Source organism: Narcine bancroftii, chromosome 3 (genome assembly GCF_036971445.1).
Source record: "Narcine bancroftii isolate sNarBan1 chromosome 3, sNarBan1.hap1, whole genome shotgun sequence".
NCBI lineage: Eukaryota > Metazoa > Chordata > Chondrichthyes > Torpediniformes > Narcinidae > Narcine > Narcine bancroftii.
The window spans coordinates 141,915,692-141,938,312 of record NC_091471.1 but is presented as its reverse complement, the minus strand read 5'-3'; the positions used below and the strand labels follow the sequence as shown (position 1 = coordinate 141,938,312).

General features: G+C 36.6%; 1 long non-coding RNA gene across 2 annotated transcripts in view; it reads right to left on the bottom strand.

Moving 5' to 3' along the window:
- Window positions 1–22,621, bottom strand: part of LOC138757633 (uncharacterized) — a 146,533-nt gene that overhangs the window by 32,379 nt on the left and 91,533 nt on the right. Inside the window, exon 4 of one of the 2 annotated variants that reach the window (XR_011353770.1) lies at window positions 8,651–8,866. The exons of the other annotated variant lie outside the window; for it this stretch is intronic. This is a non-coding gene — a long non-coding RNA (uncharacterized lncRNA). Of the gene's footprint in view, window positions 1–8,650; window positions 8,867–22,621 lie in introns of those variants that run through there. 2 annotated transcript variants of the gene reach the window in all.

Here is a 22,621-nt window from a genome sequence, read left to right as displayed (position 1 = left end):
TTATGCAATTCCAGGAACGACGTAGTCCTCCATGGTCTCCAAAGAGGGCAGAGCTGCAAGAAGGGAATCTGATTTCTGGAAGAAATGGAAGAAATGGTGGTCGCAATGGCAAAGTTGATTAAAATTTTTTTTTAATTATTTTTTTTGTTGAGAAGATTTTAAATAGTGATGGGAGTTGGGAGAGGGAACTGGGTGAAAACCAATTTCCAGAAGTCATCAGCTGCGTGTGAGTTATCTCACACCCAATATTTTGGGGGAGTTACCGCATTAGGCGATTTAAACAGGAGGAGGTAATTGTGACCTCCGACCTGATTTTTTTTCTTTTTAATTTTTGGGTTAGGGAATGAAGCTCTTTTTTTTATTATCTTTTTTAAATAATTTTTAAAAATTTTATATATATCTTTTTTTTTAGTTTTTGGTTGTAATTTCAAAGGGGAATTAAGGGTTTTTTTTCTTTTTTTTCTTTTTTTGGGGGGTTTCTTTTTTCTTCTCTTTTTTTCTTTCTTTTTTTTCCTTTTTTTTGTTTGTTTCTTGTTGTTGTGTTTTATTGAATGTAAGATATGTCTAAATTGAAGTTTGCTTCTCTTAATGTTCAAGGTTTAAATAATCCTATTAAGCGTAAGAAAGTGCTTATTTAAAAAAAATAAAAGTTGATGTTGCTTTTTTACAGGAAACTCATTTAACAGATAAGGAACATTTGAAACTCAAACGTGAATGGGTTGGGCAAGTTTTTTATTCTTCGTTTAATTCTAAGGCAAAAGGTGTGGCAATTTTGGTACATAAGAATCTACCATTTCAGTTACAGAATGAAGAGAAAAATGGTGGAAGAATATTAAAATTAAATTGTACAATCTTTAATGAGGCATGGACTTTGCTTGATGTTTATGCTCCTAATGTTGAGGATATAGCTTTTGTTGTGGATATGTCTTTATTACTTAGACAATCGAACTCTAATGTGATGATTGGGCGAGATTTGAATGTGGTCTTGGAGCCTTTATTGGATAAGTACCCAAGAGTAATTAAGAAGTCTAAGATGGCAATCCAAGTGATTAATATGATGGCAGATTTGAATTTAATTGATATTTGGCGAAGAGTTAATCCTACAGAGAAAGATTTTTCTTTTTATTCCTCGCAACATAATTATTTTTCTAGAATTGATTATTTTTTAATATCAGCACATTTGCAGGATAGGGTTACATCTGTGGAGTATAAGGCTAGATTGGTTTCGGATCATTCACTATTATTATTAGAATATTTGAGTTCACATGATGTTCAGAACGCTTCAAGATGGAGATTTAATATTATGCTATTGCAAAAACCAGAATTTATTAGTTTTTTAAAACAGCAAATTGAAATTTTTATTGGTATTAACTGTAATTCTGTTTCTAGTCATTTTGTTTTATGGGATGCAATGAAAGCTTTTTTGCGAGGCCAAATTATCAGTTATGCCTCTAAAGTAAAGAAGGAGAGAATTAAAGAGATTGAAGACTTAGAGGAAAAGATAACTGCTACTGAAAAAGAATTTCAAAAACATGCTACCAAAATGCTAAAGAATCAGTTAACTAATTTAAAATTTAAATATAATTAATTACAAACATATCGGTTTGAATGTTTAATGAATCGAACTAAGCATAAGTTTTATGAATGGGGTGAGAAAGCTCATAAAGTTTTGTCATGGCAATTAAAAAAGGAACAATTATCTAGGATTATACCAGCGATTAGAAAGAAATCAGATATTACATTTAATCAAAAAGAGATTAATGAGGAATTTTGTAATTTCTATAAACAATTGTATACTTCGGAATGTAAAGATGTAACTGGAGATGCAATAGATTCTTTCTTGGAAAATATTAACTTGCCACAATTGAATCAAGAAGGCAGACAAGAGTTAGATAAACCTTTTACAGAAGATGAAATAGAAAGGGCAATAAGAGACATGCCGAATGGAAAGGCACCTGGTGAAGATGGGTTTTCTATAGAGTTTTATAAAGTTTTTTATGCTGATGTATCTTCTATTTATAAGGATGTATTACAACAAACTTACAATACTTTTCAATTACCTGAGTCTTGTTCTAACGCAATAATTACGGTTATACCAAAAAAAGATAAAGACCCTTTACAGGTTTCTTCTTATAGACCAATTTTGTTGTTAAATGTAGATTATAAAATTGTAGCTAAAATTATGGCTAAAAGATTAGCTCAATATCTGCCTAAAATTATACATGGTGATCAGACGGGATTTATAAAAAACAGGTATGCGTCAGATAATATTTTACGGTTAATAACCTTGATAAATAAATCTAAATTTCAGTTGAATTATCCAATAGTGGTTTCATTGGATGCAGAAAAGGCTTTTGATAGAGTGGAATTAAAGTTTCTGTTCAAAGTACTTGAGAAATTTTGTTTTGGTTCTTCATTTATTGGGTTGATAAAGGCTTTATATAATAGCCCGAAGGCTAGAATTGCTGTTAATGGCCAAATTTCAGAATCTTTTAGTTCGACAAGGTCTACTAGACAAGGATGTCCGTTGTCACCTGCTTTATTTGCTATAGTTATTGAACCTTTAGCACAATTAATACGTCAAAATGAAAATGTTAAAGGTATGAGAGTTCTGAATGAGGAATATAAGATTAATTTATTTGCTGATGATGTTTTATTATATTTGGTGGATCTGGATATTCCTTTACCTGCAATTCAAGAATGTTTAGAAATTTATGGCCAATTATCTGGTTACAAAGTAAATTGGGCTAAAAGTGAAATTTTACCAATTTGTAAAGGTGATTATTCAGTATATAAAAATATTACAAATTTGAAGTGGACTACACAAATTAAATATTTAGGAATTAATGTTAATACGGAATTTCAAGAATTATATTCAATTAATTATTTTCCTTTAATAAAAAGGATTAAATTAGATTTGATTAGGTGAAGGGATCTACCTTTGGGTTTACTAGGGAGGATTAATACCATAAAAATGAATATTTTTCCTAGAATACAATATTTGTTTCAATCAATTCCTTATTTTTAAAAAAAAAGTTTTTTTAAGGATTTATATAAAGCGATTAGAGAATTCTTATGGAAGGGAAAATTTCCGAGAGTAGCAATGAGAAAATTGATGTGGGATTTTCAATTTGGAGGTTTAAGATTACCGAATTTTCAGCATTATTATGAAGCAGCTCAATTCAAATTTCTTAGTGCATTAATGAATATGGACAACCCACCTAGTTGGGTAAAGATAGAAATGGTGGTTATTTTAGAAAAATTTCCTCATGAGTTTTTGTTTCGATGGAATAAAAATTTATTACGAACTTATGATGTGCCAATATTGAAACATTTATTGAATTTATGGACAAGTAAACTTAAAAATTGGGACTTCAAAATATATATTCTGGAAGATTGCCATTATATAATAATCAACTTGTTCCTTTTACAGTCTCCAATGCCACTTTGAAACAATGGGAAAAGAAGGGAATAAAAAATTTATCTGATTGTTTTTCTGAGGGTTGTTTTTGTTCCTTTGACGAATTACAAAGGAAATATGGTATTAGTGCAAATTCTATATTTGTATATTATCAATTAAGATCTTTTGTAAAACAGTTATATGGTCGACATATGATTTTATTGCCTGAATCTAGTTTTGAAGAATATGTACTTTCAATACCAAAAAAAGGATATATATCTGATTTGTATTGTATTTTACAAGAAATTGATAGTAAAAAAGACTGGGATAAAGATAAGTTGAAATGGGAAAAAGATTTAGGACATAAAATAGCTGAAGAAGCTTGAATGGAAATTTATCAGAATAGTATTCAGAAATTAATTAATGCTAGACTAGCGATGATTAATTATAATTTTATTCATCAGCTATATTTAACGCCTGAGAAATTTAAAAAATTTGGTTTTAGTAAGTTGGATTCTTGTTTTCGATGTGATCAGATGGCCAATACTTTTTTGCATACTGTTTGGCTTTGTGATCGATTGCAACAGTTTTGGAAAGGTATTCAATCTGTTTTTAACAGTTTATATAATATCCATCTTGTATTAGATCCCGATATATTTTTATTAGGGAACATGCAATCATTAATCGATTTAGGTTTAGAGGATTATCAGATTTCATTTATTTATTTAGCTTTAGTTGTGGCAAAGAAATGTATAGCACTTACTTGGAAAGATAGAAATATACTAACTTTAGATAAGTGGTATTTGGAAATGAAATTTTGTTTGACTATGGAAAGGATATCTTTTTCAATTCAGGATAAGATGCCTTTTTATAAGTTAAAGTGGACTCTGTTTGCTAATTATATGCATTTAAGTTTGATTTAAATATATGTTTAAGTGTGATATTTTAGTATTGACAATTTTTTTTGTTAGAATTTTTTTAGGTTAAGTTTTATCTCTTTTTTGTAAGTGGGTATTTTTTTCATATATAATATTGTCAATTTTATTAACTCTTCACTCTTTATTTTGGGGGGGAGGGTTGGACTAATTTTAAGTTAGACTATTAATATTGTGTTACAATTAACGGGGGGTTATTTTGTGTAGTTTTCTGATGTAATATTGTAATCATACCTTTTTAAATTTTTTTTTCTATTTTTCTTTAAATGTAATTCTTTATTGTATTCATGTTATAAAATTTTAAATAAAGTCTTCAAAAAAAACAATTTAAAAGCATAGTTTTTAATCTAAGAATCCATGCTACAGCCTTTTTCAAACAAAACCAGGAAACATGATAGCAAATTAATCAAATAATTGTATGTTTCTCATTAGATATTTGAATAGTATTCACATTAGTGTTTTGGATTTCTAGATCCTCCATCAAAAATCCTTTTAACTCTTCTGGATTTTGAGGCCATTCTTCTTGAGATTGCAAAAGAAATTGAGGATCAGACACCCAAGTGTTGGCTCTTTTCAGAAAAGATTGAACTTTTGTACCACATGAAGCCATATCAGATGGATTATCTACACTTTCAATATATCTCCATTGACTAGCCTGCGAAACCTTCTCAATTTCATTAACTCTGTTAGTTACAAAGGTACAAAACCTTGTGATTTTGTTATTAATGTATTTAAGTACTGATGAACTATCAGTCCAAAATATAGAATCTGCTAACTCCATCTGTAATTCTCTTCTCATCACAGTGTCCATTTTGCTCACCATAGTAGCAGCAGTCAATTTGATTTGAGGTAATGGTTATGGGCTTTTCACATTACAAATCCTCAATGTACCTGCTCTTGGTTATTTTGCAGTACTAAATAACTGACAGTACCAAACCCACCTTTGCTTGCATCAGCAAAGTGGAGTAATTGAGCAAATGTGGCAATTCCATAGACTGTTGATTTAAAACATATGTTTATTTCAAAATTCTCTAACATTTTAAAATTCTCAATCCAATTTATCCAATCTTGTGTGATGGAATCGGGTATAGTTTCATCCCATTCAAATTTTCCTCTGCACAATTCTTGCAGAATTTTCTTGGCTGTTAATACTACCGATGCCAATGTTCCCAAGGGATCATATATTGAGATTATGTTCGAAAGGATACCTCTTCTTGCTAAAGGCTGTCCTTTCAAAACAATCTTGAATTTGAAAACATCAGATTGAACACACCATTGCACCCCTAGAATTCTTTTGACAGGTAGAACATCACAATCCAAATCAAGATGTTTTATCTCCTTTGCTCCTTCTGCCTCAGAAATAACAGCCAACACATCTCGAATGTTGCTAATCCATTTTGTAAGGAAGAAACCTTCTTTATTACAGCTCTCTTTTTACTCATGATAAAAATCTATTGGGTTTTTTTTTACTGAAACCACTGAAATAAGACAATCATCAATATAGAAATGATTTCTGATGATGCTTATAGCTTGAGAACTAAAGTGCTCTTCATTATCTTCAGCACATTTTCTGAGAGCAAAATTTGCACAATTCGATGACAAAGTTGCTCCAAATAAATGAACTGTCATTCTGTATTCAATCATATCTTTACTATAATTTCCATTAGGCCATCATAATATCATAGAAAATCACAATCTTCTGATGGTACTTTCACTTGATAAAACATCGCTTCAATATCTGCAGCAATTACAAAGGGCTCTTTACAAAATCTTATCAGAATCCCTATTAAAGTACTGGTTAAGTCTAGACCTTGTAGAAGTTGAGAATTCAATGAAACTTCTTGAAATAATGCTCCACAATCAAATACTACACGTAGTTTCTCCTTTTGTGGATGTATAACTCCATGATGAGGTAAATACCATTTTCTACCATCTTTACATTCCAAGATTTCTTCTGATACCTTTTCAACATTACCCTTAGTTATCATGTCCAACATTCCAAATAAAAAGAAGAATTTCTCTTGAATTTTCTCTTCAAATTCAGCATACGCTGTTCTGTAATTATTTTATTATCTGGCATACAAATTTCTCTTTTCTTCAAAGGTAATAACCATCAACATGTTTAATAGAATTTGAAACCAAATCCAGAAAATGCTTGTCATCCTTTGCAGGTTCTTGAATATCAGTGAGACATTCAAGAAAATCAATTTTAAACTTGCTTTTCAGAAAAGATTGAACTTTTGTTACCTTGTTCTTTTTTGAGCTTGTATCTGACCCAGCAGTAACAAAGGTTTAACAAGAGAAATTCAGTTGAAATTCACGTTCAATGTCTCCTGACCATTATTCATTTTTCCTCCTAATGGTCCATTGATCGTCCATCCAGGCAATGTTCTCACAGCATAAGGTCCATTGTTTCAACTCCTCATTAATTCTAGAGGTTTGAGAGCTTTTGATACATCTAATCCAATTAACATATCAATCTTGGTTAGGCAAACATCTTTTAGATGAGCCCACTGTTTGATATCATTCTAATATGGAATATTCTCCTTATTCAGAGGCATAGTCTTCTGAGTATATACACTTGGAAGATTGCAACATTCATTGCTATTCAATCCAGCAATCTGTAAACCTGAAACTATATTAGTTTCAATGTCTTTAATAAGATCTGTGATCTGTGATCTTTTTTCATGAAGATTAAGTTCATTCAACAGTACAAAATAATGCAGTATTTCCAGGATCAAGAAGTGCATAGATCTTCAGTATGAAGCTTCCCTTTTTAGCTTTAACTTGTACAAGAACTATTAAGAGAGCTTTGTCACCGACTGTTTGTCTGAACCGAAGCTGAACCATCCTCTCTAACTGTGTCTTTAGTCTTGGATTCAGATTGTTTGACTTTCTTCTCAACTTTACTTCATTGAGTATGCAGTAACTTGCAATGCTTCAAACTGCATATATCACAACTGAATTGCTTATTCCAAGTTTTGCTGATATGCCCTTTAAACTGAAACATAATCCATTCTTCTTTAAAAAAAGTTATTTTCTTGTTGTGTGACTTTTTCTCTAATCGTGAACATCTTTCACTTATCTTTGCTTTCATGCTTATCTTTGCAATACAAACAGCTTTCTTGAACAGTCTTATCTACCTTTTCAATTGTTTCCTTGTTCTTTTTTGAGCTTGTATCTGACCCAGCAGTAACAAAGATACTTCCCTTTGGTTTCTGTTGAGAGTATGACTTAGACTTCTTTACATCTTTAGGAACTATTGAAGTATCCTTAATATTTCAAAATACTGGTAAACATGCGCATGCCATGCCAAAAATTGTACAAAAGTGGTATCCCTTCCAGGAAGAATGTTAAGCTCTGCAACTTTGGTTCTCCATAAATCCTTCAGCTTATAAGACAATTTGTTTATAATAATAATCAACAAATTAGCAAGCAAATTCAGCTCTTGCAAATCTACACTACTTCCCATTGTGTTGCAACATCCTCTCAGAAAGAATGCATATACTTGTAAAGCTTTGCATCCACTGATTTTATTGCTGACCAAGAAAGAATCTTGTCGATGTGGGCTTTTGTGATTTTATGTTCATCGCCATAATGATGATGCAATAATTCTTTTGCATTTTTAAAACTTTGGTCTTGATTCATATATGGGAAACTTTTGATTAATTCCTTCACCTGTCCTCCAGTATACTGTTCCAGGTAATAGAGTTGATCTAGCGTTTTTAGTATTATATACCATTAAATTTGGAGAATGATCTGATGATATTCTAGATTTATATTCAACAAAATTAATTCTACCCTGTAACTGTGCTGTTATTGGAGAAAAAATATCTCTTCTTGAATAAGAATAATGTCTATGGGAATAAAAAGAACAGTCTCTCTCCTTAGGATTCAACCTATGCCAAATGTCTATTAAATTTAATTCCTTCATCAAACTTAATATAGTCTTAACCATTTTAGCTTTTGTTACCAATTTAGTTGATTTATCCAATTTAGGCTCCAAATAACAATTAAAATCACCTCCTATTAATATTTTTTTTCATTTCACTCTGAAAAATGTAAAAAAAAGTATCCCGTATAAAGTCTTAATCATTGACATTTGGTACATAAATACTCACAAGTATCCACATCTCAGAATAAATTTGACAATGAACCACAGGATCTATTATAACATCTTTAATTTTCAGCAATACTTTTTTATTAATATTACAACACACACCTCTTGCTTTAGAATTAAAAGATGAAGATACTACTTTACCCACCATTTCCTTTTTTAATTTCAAATGTTCTTTCTCTGTCATATGAGGCTCTTGTAAAAATGCAATATGAACTTTCATCTTTTTTCATATAAACAAGTATTCTTTTTCTTTTAATTTTACTTTTAAGACCATTAACATTAAAATTAAAATTAAGAAAAATTTTTCCATCCATTATTTTAAATTCAAATATCTTTCAGTCCACCCTTCCAGTCTCCACCATCAAGCACAAGCAACTCCTGTGAACATCTCTGTCCCAAAGAAAAAAAATTCTGAAAAAGAAAAGAAAATAAAGTAAACAAATAGATTACATACTTCCACCCTCCACAGATGCTGAATAAAAAAAATAAAGAGCACTACTCCCCTCCACCATACAGGTTGTAGCTCCTGCCATAAGATGGAATATAACAGATAAAGCAAGTAAGGAAAAAACATCCTTCCCCCCATGCAGAAAAAAAATCAATTATACAATTCATTCAAACAATCTTTCACAGCTGCTTTCAGGTCAGCATTTACTTGATCATCATCAATTATGACAGTTTTGACTTTGTTTCCCAGACCTATTTGTAATTCTTGTTGACAGCTTAAAACCTGCAAAGCTACAGCTCTCTTTGGTGTAAGCTGTATTTGCACCACTTCCCTTTGCAATTCTCATTGAGGACTTGAACCTTCCACTCCTTGATGATCTTCTTTAATTGAAGGAAGAAATTCTGCAAAACCTCTTGCTTGTCCTGCTGCCACAAAAAACCTGGATTGGTTATTGTCCAAAAACACCTTTAATTTAGCTGGGTGTCTGAACATAAACTTATTTCCAAAGAATTGCATTTGTGGCCACTGGAATCACAGTGGACATGACAAAATAACCAACAAGGCATTTCTAGAGTGAATCAAATGGATTTACTCTTCATCACCCACACAACCTTTTAAAAGCCAGAATCCCATGCTCAACATGCGCTGACATCATCATGCATTGACATTACATCACCGGTTCGATGCCTCCTGGGAGTTGTAGTGCTGCCTTAAAGGTTTGTCTCTCTTTTAGAATGTCGATTCCTGCGATGGGCTGTTGGCTGCTGCAGTGGGGAAGACCTGTACACGTGTGCTGGCTTAAGCCTGTCAATAGTGAAAGACTGTGGTTTTCCTCCAATGTCCAAATTACAGGTCGACCTAGTTTGTCTGAGATTCCTACAAGATCCTTAACAGGGCATCTGTAAAGGCTGACCAGGTGTTCTCCTTCACAGTTTTTGATGTCTTTAGGTACAAAAGAGTGTTCTCCATGTGATGATGGTAGTATTGGGGTCAATTTTCCTACCATCTCCCTTAGCCTGCTCAACAGTTCCTTAGGATCATTGCTGATGTTGGAATGGTAGGGGACGATCTCCCCTGGAACCACCAACGGTGCACCATACATGAGCACTACAGATGAAGCTTGGAGGTCCTCCTCTGGAGTTGTTCTAATGCCAAGTAATACTCACAGCAGCTCATCAGCCTAGTTCAGGCCATGTAACCGAGCCATCAAGGCTGACTTGAGATGTCGATGATATCTTTCCACCATTCTATTGGCCTGGAGATGATAAGCATTCATATGATGAATTGTTGTACCGAGAAAGTGAGACAAGGCCGTCCACAGCGAGGAAGTAAATTATGGTCCAATATCTGAAGTAACATGAAGTAACACAAAAAAGACACCCAGAAACTGAGGAATGCCCAAGCACAAGTGTCTGTAGTAGCATCTACCATAGGCACAACCTTGGGCCACAACATAAAGCTGTCTATTGCTGTAAAAAGATAATGATATTGTCTTGAAACAGGAAGCAGACCAATGATATCCATGTGGACATAAGCATAATGGCAAGTAACTGCCGGAAAGGACTGCAGTGGTGCTTTAGTATGCCATTGAATTTTCGCTTTCTGGCAGGCGATGCAGGACTTCACCACTTGTGTAATGTCTTTTTTAAGACTGTGCCACATGAACCTGTCCAAAACCATACAAACAGTCGATCTAATTGATGGATGTGAGAAACCATGCACAGAGTTGAATACTTGACATTTCCATGATGCCAGAACTACTAGGCGTGGGTGTCCCATTGATATATCACAGAGGAGTAGTTTGCCATGAACTCTAAACTGGACATCCTTCAATTGCAGGTTCGTGATTGCAGTCCGATAAGCATTTGTCTCATGGTCAAGTTCTTGGCCCACGGCCAAAGATGTGTAGTCAATACCTTGATCTACAGATGAAACCTCAAGTGGAGCAGAGTGGGAAAGTGCATCAGCTACTACATTGTCTTTTCCGGAAATATGTAATATTTTTGTGGAGAATTCTGAAATGAATGATAATTGCCATTGTTGTTGAGCTGACTAGAGCTCTGCGACCTTGGAAAATGCAAATGTTAAGGGCTTGTGGTTGGTGTACATAGTAAAATCTCTGCCCTCCAAAAAAAATAATGGTCGTGTCAAATTGACAAGCAAATAGCCAAAAGCTCCTTATCAAAAGCATAGTATTTCTTCTTTGCTTCATGAAGATAGTGGCTGAAGAATGCTGAAAGTTTCCATTGCCAGTTGACATATTGATGAAGAGCACCTCCTACAGCCATACTGGAAGCATCTGTAGAAAGGGAGGTGGCTGCACTTAAAACTGGGTATGTGAGCATAGTGGCCTGAGTCAGCAAATCTTTCATCTTCAAGAAAGCATTGTTTTCCAATCCAATGGATGGTTCTGGTGTTTCCGGACAGTAAATCAAAAAGAGGCTTCATGATATGAGCTGCTCCCGGAAGAAATGGACAGTAAAAATTTATTGTTTCCAAGAATTCCAGCAGGCTTTTAACCGTAGCAAGTCTTTAATACTTGGTAATAGCTTCATCTTTGGATGGCAGCAGAGTCACGCCTTCCTGAGTAATCCTATGCCCCAAGAAATCAATCATTTCTTGTCCAAAAATGCATTTATCTGGATTGATGGTCAGTTCAAACTTTAAGACGAATAAAAAGTGTATGAAGATGTTCCAAATGTTCTTCCTTAGTCCTACTGGCCACTAAAATGTCATCCAGGTAAATGAAAACATTGATCATACCACATCCTAAAGCATCCATCAACCGTTTAAATGATTGAGCTGCATTCTTTAATCCAAATGGCATCTGTAAAAATTCGAACAACCCAAACGGGGTAATTATTGCTGTTTTTGAAATGTCCTCTGGCTCTACTGGTACTTGGTGATAGCCATGCACCGTCTATTTTGGAGAAGATCTTTGCTCCATGCAAATTAGCCGAGGAATCCAGAATATGAGGTATCAGATTACAATCTGGGATGGTCATTAAGCCGCTTGTAATTTCCACAAGGTCACCAACCTCTGTTGAGTTTTGAGACCACATGTAATGGAGATGCCTAGGGACTGTCGGACCTAAAAATTATGCCTACTTCCTCCATCTTGACAAAATCTTCCTTAGTTTCTCTGGAGGCAAGCTGCATGCTTTAACATGGATAGAAGGGCCCTTAATACAAATGTGATGAGTAACACCATGCTTTGCAGAGGAGGCAGAAATTTGTAGCGTAGAAATCTCAGGGGAATCTTCCAACAGTTTGGAGAATTCATCTACTGGTTTACTTAATGTTTGGAGGTGCAGAGCAGGGGTATAGGTGTCTGTCAGAGGAATAGTCTGAAAATAGTCCCATCTATTAGGTGATGCCCTTTTAAGTTGACGAGGAATGAATGAGCCTGAAGAAAATCTGCAGCAAGCAAAGGCCAGGATACTGCTGCTATAATAAATGGCCAAGTGTAGAGATGATTCTCAAACTTAACATTCATCTTCCTGTTGTCAAAGGTCAGAATGTTGGAACTGTTAACTGCTCATAGTTGCAGGTCCGGGTTAGGATGGCGTGTGTCAAAATCAGTGGTGGAAATACACTAACTTCTGAACCTATATCCACCAGAAATTTTTGCTGGGACAACTGGTCCCACACATACAGGTTTCTTGCCAACCGGCGCATTCCTTACTGGTGGTTGGCCTGGGTGTTTCCCGCAAATGGGCAGGGTGGAAGGCACTTGTGGGTATTTACTCCCCAAAGCCTGTGGCAATAACACCAAGACGAGATGTCCACAGGCTGCTTGCTTGTCTTGGGGCGTTGCCTGCTTGTAGGGAGTGATGTTCTAAGAGCACTAGAGTGTGACACAGGGTCAATATTGGAGGATTTGGTTGTGCAGACTTGTCTTTCCTCGCTTTGCTTTTTAACCAACCATAGAATGTCTGCTTTGGCCACGACAGCCCTTTGGTCTTCAAATAAACAAATGGATAAGAAGAGCCTAATATCATCTAGCATTCGCTCTAAAAAGATCTGCTTGAGTAATACATTGGGCCTTTCACTATCTGCCAGGACCAGCATTTCATCCATTAATTCTGAAGGGGCGCAGTCTCCCAACCCATCAAAATGTAGTAATTTGGCTGCCCTTTCCCTACAGAACATGCCATATACACATAATAAAAGTACTTTTGAAGTGTTATACTTGCTGGTATGTGGTGTATCCCATGGGAAATCGCCAACCATCCTGATGACACCTGGCCCAGGCACCGACAAGATAGTAATAATGAGTAGTGTCTAATTCGACTTTGTGAATATGAAATTGTGCTTCAGCCTGTTGGAACCACAGTTCAGGCTCAGCCGTCCAGAAAGGTGGAAGCTTCACAGCAATGGCTGCAGAGTCCACATTTGTCGAAAAATACATTTTTGGACTCATTGGGATCACCAACTGTGGCCAGTGGAATGAGAGTGGACAAAATGAAATAACCACACAAGGTGATTTTAGAGTGAATCAAACAAATTTACTCTTCATCACCCGTGCAATCTTTTAAAAGCCAGAATCATGCACTCGACATGAGCTGACATCATCATGCACTGATGTCAAATGGCTCTTTCGATGCCTCCTGGGAGATGTAGTGCTGCCATAGTGCTGCTACACCTTCACTCTTCTCTTCTATCCAGCACTTCCTTACTCAAATCAGCATAACAAAATTTTTTTTATCTCCATCAATAATCATGGGTCCCATATTCTGTCTTGCCTTTTGGACCACAACTTTTAATTTTTTTTTCTTTTTCTTGATAGTGTAAGCATTTAACTAATACAACCCTGGGTTGTTGAATGGGCAGTGGCTTCCTCCTTAAGGCTCTGTGAGTTCTCTCCAATTCAATTCAATTGGGAAAATTTTCTTTACCTAGAACTTTAAGAATCAATTTTTGAAAAAATTCCATAGGATGTTCACTTTCTTCAGAATTTTCTCTAAGACCCAATCTTATCATTGTTACATCTACTATGATTTTACAAAATGTCCATTTTTTCCAACAATTCATTCCTCTGTTTTTCCCTTACATTTTCAGAAATTTCAACCTTCTCAATTCTATCCATACAAATATCCACATCATTTTTAACTATCTGCACATCCAATTCCACTCTCTAAACATTTTCTCGCTATCTGGAGAATATTTCATCATGTCAGTTCTAACATCTTTCACATCAGTCTAATGTTCTGTATGTCTTCTTTTAAAATCTGGAGCTGACCCATCATTAATGAGGAAAGATCCTTTATAGTTGGACATTGACCTTCTTCATGCTCTTCATCTTCATCTGATTCTTCTTGGTCTTCCTTTTCTTCTGTATCGCTACCTGTCAACGAAAAAAAACAGGTGTTTCTGACAGCTCTGTTCCAAGTTGTGGTTCCTCATTTCTGGCAGTGCTCGAAGTGGTGCTATCGAGTCTCCGTTCAGAAGCCTATAGTTCCTTTTCGAGCATGTGCGGGGGTTAACTTTAGTGCACACGCACCACATTTTGATATTCCCCTGGAGAGATCTGGATGGCTCTAGTGCCATCTTCTCTGGATTCCTGGAGGGGTGGCACTGTTTCTGGGTTCAGGAAGGCCATCGTCGCCCGTGGCATCCAAGGAGGCCTCGGAACCTAAGCCTTAGGCTCCAATGTTAAGGTAGGCCAAACATTCTCCATATTCTTCATTTCTTTATGCACAGTTAATTTGTTTTTTTCTGAATTCTTTTCTCTACCAGCCATGCCAAGCACATTAGGTTCCAGGGGTTTTTAATAAATGTAGATTATTTTTAAAATTCTTATTTTCAGGCTTTAATTTTATTCCCCCAGGAGAGTATTCATTATGCCTCCTTCCCTTGCATCATATGGTTTAACAGGAAATAGTCAATTTCAATTTTAATAAAGTTCCAATCAACTGCTGCTCTGTAGGTTTACTCACATTTATTTGCTCTATGGAATGAAATTTGACCAAGAAATAACAGTAATTGATGTCTATTGCTGTTTAACTATGCAAATAGTTAATGTTAAACTACCATTTCAGAACTCAAAAAGTAATGCAATAATCACTCAAAACTGACGATGATACTTATCAAAAATTTTCGTATCTGTCCGGCTCAGACATTTCTCACCCTTTCATTAATTAACATTTTATGACCCATCCACAATTTGCTCAATTTATTAGCTAAATAATTGAAATAATCTTCAATAGAAAATATTCAAAATCTGGTGTTGCACAAAGATTGTTAATCTGCCATCTGCAGGTATGATACCATTACTGAATGTACCATAGCTAAATCTGAAAAATCGTGAGAGTGTAAGTGACTGCCAACATCAAACTACCATAGTTGTTCACACCAAACCTGCAGAACTTCAAGGGATTAGTTGACTACATGCCAAATCAGCTCAGACTTCTTAGAAACCAAAGGTGTTGGTGTGCCTTCTTCGCAGTTGCTTCAATTTGCAGGCTTCAGGAGAGGCCCTCTGAAGTCCTCCCAAGGACTTGAAGGTATGGGCGCTCTCCACTTCCATCTCATCAATGTGGATTGGTGCATGGTCCCCCGCCTTCCCCTTTCTCTATCAACAATAAACTCCTTGGTCTTCGTGAAATTGAGAGCAAGCTTGTTGTTCTGGTGTCAGTCTAGCTGATTTTCAATCTCCAGAGTAATAATTTATTTCAGAGATGCTGAATGAAGGGCAAATATTGGCCATGACCAGACAAATAATCAATCTGCTAGGTTGATTCAACTAGTTTCGTCTTCAACTTCAGCTACTTCCATAACTGATCTTTTATCTGAGAAAGCAGATGGGACCTTAATTTAATACGTATCTCATTTGAAAAGTAGTTGTCCTGAGACTGTAACTCCAATTTAATATGAGGAAGATTAATAGAAATATATGAGCTTTTTCTGCTGTACTTAGCAGTGAAGAAGTTGAATTCTAAGCATTTTTAAAAATGGATTAAAAATCAAAAACTCAAAATATATCAACTTAATTCGCAGTGGTTTAACACACTGAACAAGTAAAAAGAATAACTGGAGAGGACATGAAACACAGTATGACTGGCCAAAGAATATAGTATATCACAATTTTTTTAGTTTTTTTTTAACATATTGATTGTTAAAGGGAAAGGTAAATAATGAGAATCTCAAGGAACTCAGCAGGTCATGTAGCATCCTTGGAGAGAAATGGTTCATTAACATTTCAGGTTGGACCCATTTTCCAAGTCTCTCTATGATGCTGAAAGGCTAGAGATCCAACCGCCTATGTCTGATGTTTGGTAGAAAAAGGTTAATGCTAAAATTCAGCTCTATTTTCAGCCACATGGCCCCCTTAACTTTTCCAAATTCCAAAGCTATACACTAATTAAATATCTGCAAATTTCCATCTATCCAATAAATTATGTGTTAATTCAACGGTTCTCAACCATTGCCATCAATGGACCACCTTAAGAATACTTTTACTTGCCCAAAACCAGTTTTGGGAAGTTTACAACTTTCTTTCACGTATCAATTGTTTATCATGTCAGTTTATCATGGCATTAAAGGAGAAATTAGAAAAGCGTGCAATAAGGGAACAGCTGTCATCATGGGAGACTTTAATTTGCATATAGATTGGACTAGTCAAATTGGTAAAAATACAGAGGAGGAGGAATTCCTTGAATGTTTACGGGACGGTTATCTAGACCAATATGTCGAGGAACCAACTCGGGAGCAGGCCATTTTAGATTGGGTATTATGCAATGATAAGGGGCTAATCAGCAATCTTGTTGTGCAAGGCCCTTTGGGTAGGAGCGATCACAATATGATCGAATTCTCACTCGACATGGAGAGTGATGAAATTAAAACCGAGACTGAGGTCCTGAATTTAAATAAAGGGAATTATGATGGTATGAGACGGGAGTTGAGTAAGATTGATTGGGTGGTGTTTATCGGGGAGTTGACTGTGGATAGACAATGGAAAGCATTCACAGATCTAATGGAGAAATTGCAAAAATCGTTTCTACCAGTTTGGCATAAAAATAAACCAAAAAAGGTGACTCCACCATGGATAACAAGGGAAATTTGAGACAGCATTGGGTCCAAAGAGAGAGCATATCAATTGGCCAAAATAAGTACCGCAACCGAAGACTGGGAGCAGTTCAAGATGCAGCAAAGGAGAACAAAGGGATTAATCAAGAGAGCAAAAATAAATTACGAAAGTAAGCTTGCGGCAAATATAAAAACCGACTGCAAAAGCTTTTATAAATATGTCAAGAGGAAAAGATTGGTGAAATCCAGAGTAGGTCCTTTGCAGTTGGAATCAGGGGAATATATAATGGGGAATAAGGAAATGGCAGACCAATTAAATTCTTACTTTAGTTCTATTTTTACAAGAGAGGATACAAATAACCTCCCAAGGATGTTGGGAAACATAGAGACTAATGCAAGGGAGGAAATGAAAGAAATCAGTATCTCTAAGGACATGGTCTTGGGGAAATTGATGGGATTGAAGGCAGATAAATCCCAAGGGCCTGATAATCTACATCCTAGGGTATTCAAGGAAGTGGCCATTCAGATAGCAGATGCTTTAAGAATTATTTTCCAGAACTCGATAGACTCAGGATCAGTACCCATGGATTGGAGGATAGCTAATGTTACCCCACTATTTAAAAAGGGGGGTAGAGAAAAAGCGGGGAATTATCGGCCGGTGAGCCTTACATCAGTAGTGGGAAAAATGATAGAATCCATTATTAAGGATGTAATAGCGGAGTATGTGACTAGCAGAGAAGGGATCGGACAGAGTCAACATGGATTTACAAAAGGTAAATCGTACTTGACAAATCTATTGGAATTCTTTGAGATGGTAACAGGTAAAATAGATGGGGGAGAGCCAGTGGATGTGGTGTACCAGGACTTCCAAAAGGCCTTCGATAAGGTCTCGCATAAACGACTGGTTTCCAAAATCAAGGCTCATGGGATTGGGGGAAAAGTATTGATGTGGATTGAGAACTGGCTGGCAGGTAGAAGACAGAGAGTTGGGATAAATGGCTCGTTTTCTGAGTGGCAGGCAGTGACCAGTGTAGTGCCACAGGGATCTGTACTGGGACCCCAGCTGTTCACAATTTACATTAATGATCTAGATGAGGGGATTGGATGTAATATCTCCAAATTTGCAGATGACACTAAGCTAGGAGGGGTTGTGTGCACGGAAGAGGGGGTCAGGAAGCTCCAGTGTGATTTGGATAAATTGAGGGACTGGGCAGATACATGGCAAATGCACTACAATGTGGATAAATGTGTGGTTATCCATTTTGGTAATACAAACCGGAGGGCAGATTACTATTTGAATGGCAATAGATTAAGAGATGGGGAAGTGCAGAGAGACCTAGGGGTACTTGTACATCAGTCTCTGAAGACGAGCATGCAGGTACAGCAGGTGGTTAAAAAGGCAAGTGGTATGTTGTCCTTCATATCAAGAGGGTTTGAGTATAGGAACAAGGATACCTTACTGCAGCTGTACAAGGCCTTGGTGAGACCACACCTGGAGTATTGTGTGCAGTTTTGGTCACCTTATCTAAGGAAGGATGTTCTTGCAATGGAGGGAGTGCAGAGGCGATTCACCAGGCTGATACCTGGAATGGCAGGAATGACTTATGAGGAAAGATTGCACAAATTGGGATTGTACTCGCCGGAGTTTAGAAGATTGAGAGGGGATCTCATAGAGACATATAAAATTCTGGCAGGACTGGACAGAATGGATGCAGATGGGATGTTTCCAAGGATGGGAAAATCCAGAACCCAGGGCCATGGTTTGAGGTTAATAGGCAAACCATTTAGGACCTAGATGAGGAGGAATTTCTTTACCCAGAGAGTGGTGAATCTGTGGAATTCATTGCCACAGAGGGCAGTAGAGGCAGGTTCATTAAATATATTTAAGATGGAATTAGATATATTTCTTCAGTATAAGGGTATTAAAGGTTACGGAGAGAAGGCGGGGACGGGGTACTGAACTTTAAGATCAGCCATGACCTCATTGAATGGCGGAGCAGGCTCGAAGGGTTGAATGACCTACTCCTGCTCCTATCTTCCATGTTTCTATGTTTCTATGTCAGCAAAGTTTGTCCTAGCCCTGATTAAAATGAAACACAGAATATCAAGGTGAGAAATACTGTTTCAAATGAGGTGGGTAGAATGGTGTTGATGTTCTCCCAGCTGGATTTTCAAATTCACCCAATTGCACCCACCAATCACCTCCACTTAGAAAAATGTACAGGGACTAGATGAGAGTCATTTGCAACCAGGACATCTCTGGTAGGTGGAAGGAAAACACAGCAATTAGGGGTAACTCACATGGTTTCAAGGTGCATGTAAACTCCATGCTGTCAATTCTGGAGGTCAAAATCAGACCAAGTCACTGAAGCTGTGAGACAGCAGCACACTGTGCTGCCTTTTGTTTTGGTTCCGAGAAAGATTATTATAATGGCAGGCCTACAAAAAAAAACCTTATTTGCCTAGACGGCTAAATGAAAGCAAATGAATATCATGGTTCCTAAAGTCACCAAAACATCTACCATTATTTCAAAATTAAATCTTTTTTAACTCTTGCGCTAACGTATATCCGCCTTATCAATCCAGGTAAAAAAAAAGAAAAATGAAAAGAGATAATATAAAAATAAAAACAACAAAAAAACCTCCTATTGATGTTGTTCAAATAATACACAATATTATCCCCTTCTATTTTACAGGTTGTGGCCCAATCCACAAAAACACACATGATTCGATAGATGCCAATCCATTTGCCTCCATTCCCCCCCTGAATGTTCATGATTATTCCAATTAATTTACATTAGACTGAATACAATAATTTTAATTAATTCCTTATAAATCAAGAAGAATTTCAGACTCCTGCTTGCTGTAGCACTCCCAGATAAGCTTCTTGATGAATAATTGTTAAAATATCCATATATTTTTGCACACATCCAGGGTCTGTAAAAAAACAAAACGTATTCACTCCTCCTTGCGCAAAGATCTTGAGAGTCACAGGGTAGCATAGAATAAATCTATAACCTTTCTTCAACAATGTATTCTTTATTGGATTGAATTCTTTCTTTTTCTTCAATAACTAAAAACTAATATCAGGATAAAAGAAAATTTATTTCCATGTTATTCCATTGGCTCTCTCTTTCGCTTGCTTTGCTGCTGACTTGAATACTTTGTCTTTGACCTGATAATGAAGAAACTTTATCAATATAGACCGTGGTTTTTGATCAGGTAAAGTCATTTTTGGCCCCAGCTGCCCACTCACTGCCGACTCTCACCTAGGCCCTGGCCACCCACACATCTAAGCTCGCAATGCCTTGACCCTGGACTCTTGCCTAGGCCCCGGCTACCCACCCACAGGAGCTCCCAATGCCCTGACTGCAGACGCTCTCCTAGGCCTTGGCTGCCCACCCTTCTGAGCTCCAAATGCCTGACCATGGAATCCCGCCTATCCCCCAGCTGTCCAACCATCCGAGCTCCTGATGCCCTGACTGTGGGCTCTTGCATCGATCCAGGCCATCTGCCCATTTGAGCTCCTGAAACTCCAAATGCGGACTTACCACCCACCCACCCATCTGAACTACTGATGCCTCAAACCATGATCAAAAGTAGAATCTGTGTAGTTGACCGCCTAAATTTTACCCTAAATATTGGTCCACAAAATTCGACTATTACATGCGTATATATGGTAATTAATATTCCTAATTAGTGATACCTATCTAGTAAATATTCTATGAGTCCTTTGGAGCATTGTTACATTTTTTAGACTGTCATAACACAAAGTAGCACAAACAGGACAAGAGCTTTGGTTAATGTTGTTAATTTTATTCTGACATTGGAACAGATTATAATTTAAAGGAAACCCTTACATATCAAAACACTATTAAATCCTCTAAAGTCTGCTTGTTCTACACAAATGGATGTTGAGGCCAGATTATTAGTTGTACTTAAAGATATAAACTTTTGAAAGACTGAGGAATTGAGGGTGACTGAAAGCTGGCACTGAAGAGGCCAGCATAATCAGCCACATTCACATTGAACGGTGGGGCCTAGGCCTCCTCTCCATCTTCTTGTGTTCCTTTGCACTTGCTGCCCTTGCTCTAGCTACTATAGAAGCTTGATGTTTGGGATGTAGTGTCAGAGTAGCCTAAGTGAGTGGTAACTGGTGATGGAGGAAATGAATATTGATGATGGGGTACCAATCAATTGGGCTGTTCTGTTCTCAGCTGTTGAATAATTTTTTTAATGGCAGGAGGAGTGTAATCAACCAGACCCTTGGTTGTGGCACAGTTAGCATGGTGGATAGTGCAATGCTATTTCAGCACTACTGACCCAAGTTAGAATCCAGTGTTGTCTGTAAAGAGTACCTATGTTCTCCCCGTGACTGAATGAGTTTACTCAGGTTCTCCGGTTTCCTCCCATCCTCCAAAAATGTATGGGGTTTGTCGGTAATTTGGTATATTTGGGTGGCATGGGCTCATAGGTCAGAATGGCCTGTTGACATGCTGTATGCCTAAATTTTTAAAAAAATAAAATAGGCTTGGGGTGTCACAAGGTCACAAGATAGAAGAGTAGAAGTAGGACCATTGCTCCTCCATTCTAATCATGAGCTGACCCATCTTCTCACTCAGCCCCACTCCCTGGCTTTCTCCCCATAACCATTGATACCCTGACTAATCAAAACCTGTTGATCTCTGCCTTAAATACACCCAATGACCTCACTTCTACAGTTGCCTGTGGCAATGTTCTACAACTCAAGACCCTCTGACTAAATAAATATTTTCCCCATCACTGTTTTAAATTAATGCCATTTTATCTTGAAGTTGTGCCCTCTTGTCTTAGAATCCCCTACCATGAGAAACATCTTTGCCACATCTACTCTGTCCTGCCTTGCAGTATTTGAAATGCCTCTATAATATACCCCCTCATCTTTCTGTACTCCAATGAGTGCAGACCAAGAGCTGACAAACATTAATCATATACTAACCCTTTTATTCCTAGCATCATTCTAGTAAATCTTCCTTGAACCCTGCTGCACCAGACAGCAGATAAATCAGTCCGTCAGGGCAGGAAGTAAAATATTAATTCAACCAGTGGGTTTCAATGTGTGCCTTAAGATAACCAAACCTTGGAAGAAAATACAGATTGTAATACTAAAGCTAAATGTTTGGATGTAAATAATGAAGAAAAGAAAATCAAGATTACACTGGAGACCAAAACGGGAGAAAAATAGAGATTTAGGGAGCAGGAATGGAGACAAATATAGAGAAAGAGAGTTTGTGATTCTAAGGAGGTGTTATGAGCCAAAAGGACCCCAAAACCCAGCAGCAATAGACATTCACCCGACAAATATTTTCTTAAAGAAAAGTTGTTTTTAATTATCTTTAAACATGAAAAGAGAATCAAACTTTAACTTATCACTATTAACCTAACTAACCCAATGTAAACCCGTTCTAATTCTAAGCGCAAGTGTATGTAATGTGTGTGTAAATTTAAGAAAAGGTTCTTTGGTTCACAGTTCAATTCACTTCTCATTCTCCCAAGTTATCTGGTTGCAGGCAATTCTTATACTGAGCACAGAATTTAACATGTATAAAGTTCACCAGGCTTTGGTACTCGAAAAGTAAATGTTTACCACTCAGGAAGGTTCTTGTAGGGTTTCCAGAGAGAGATGTGTGTTCCAGGATTTCCACAACTGA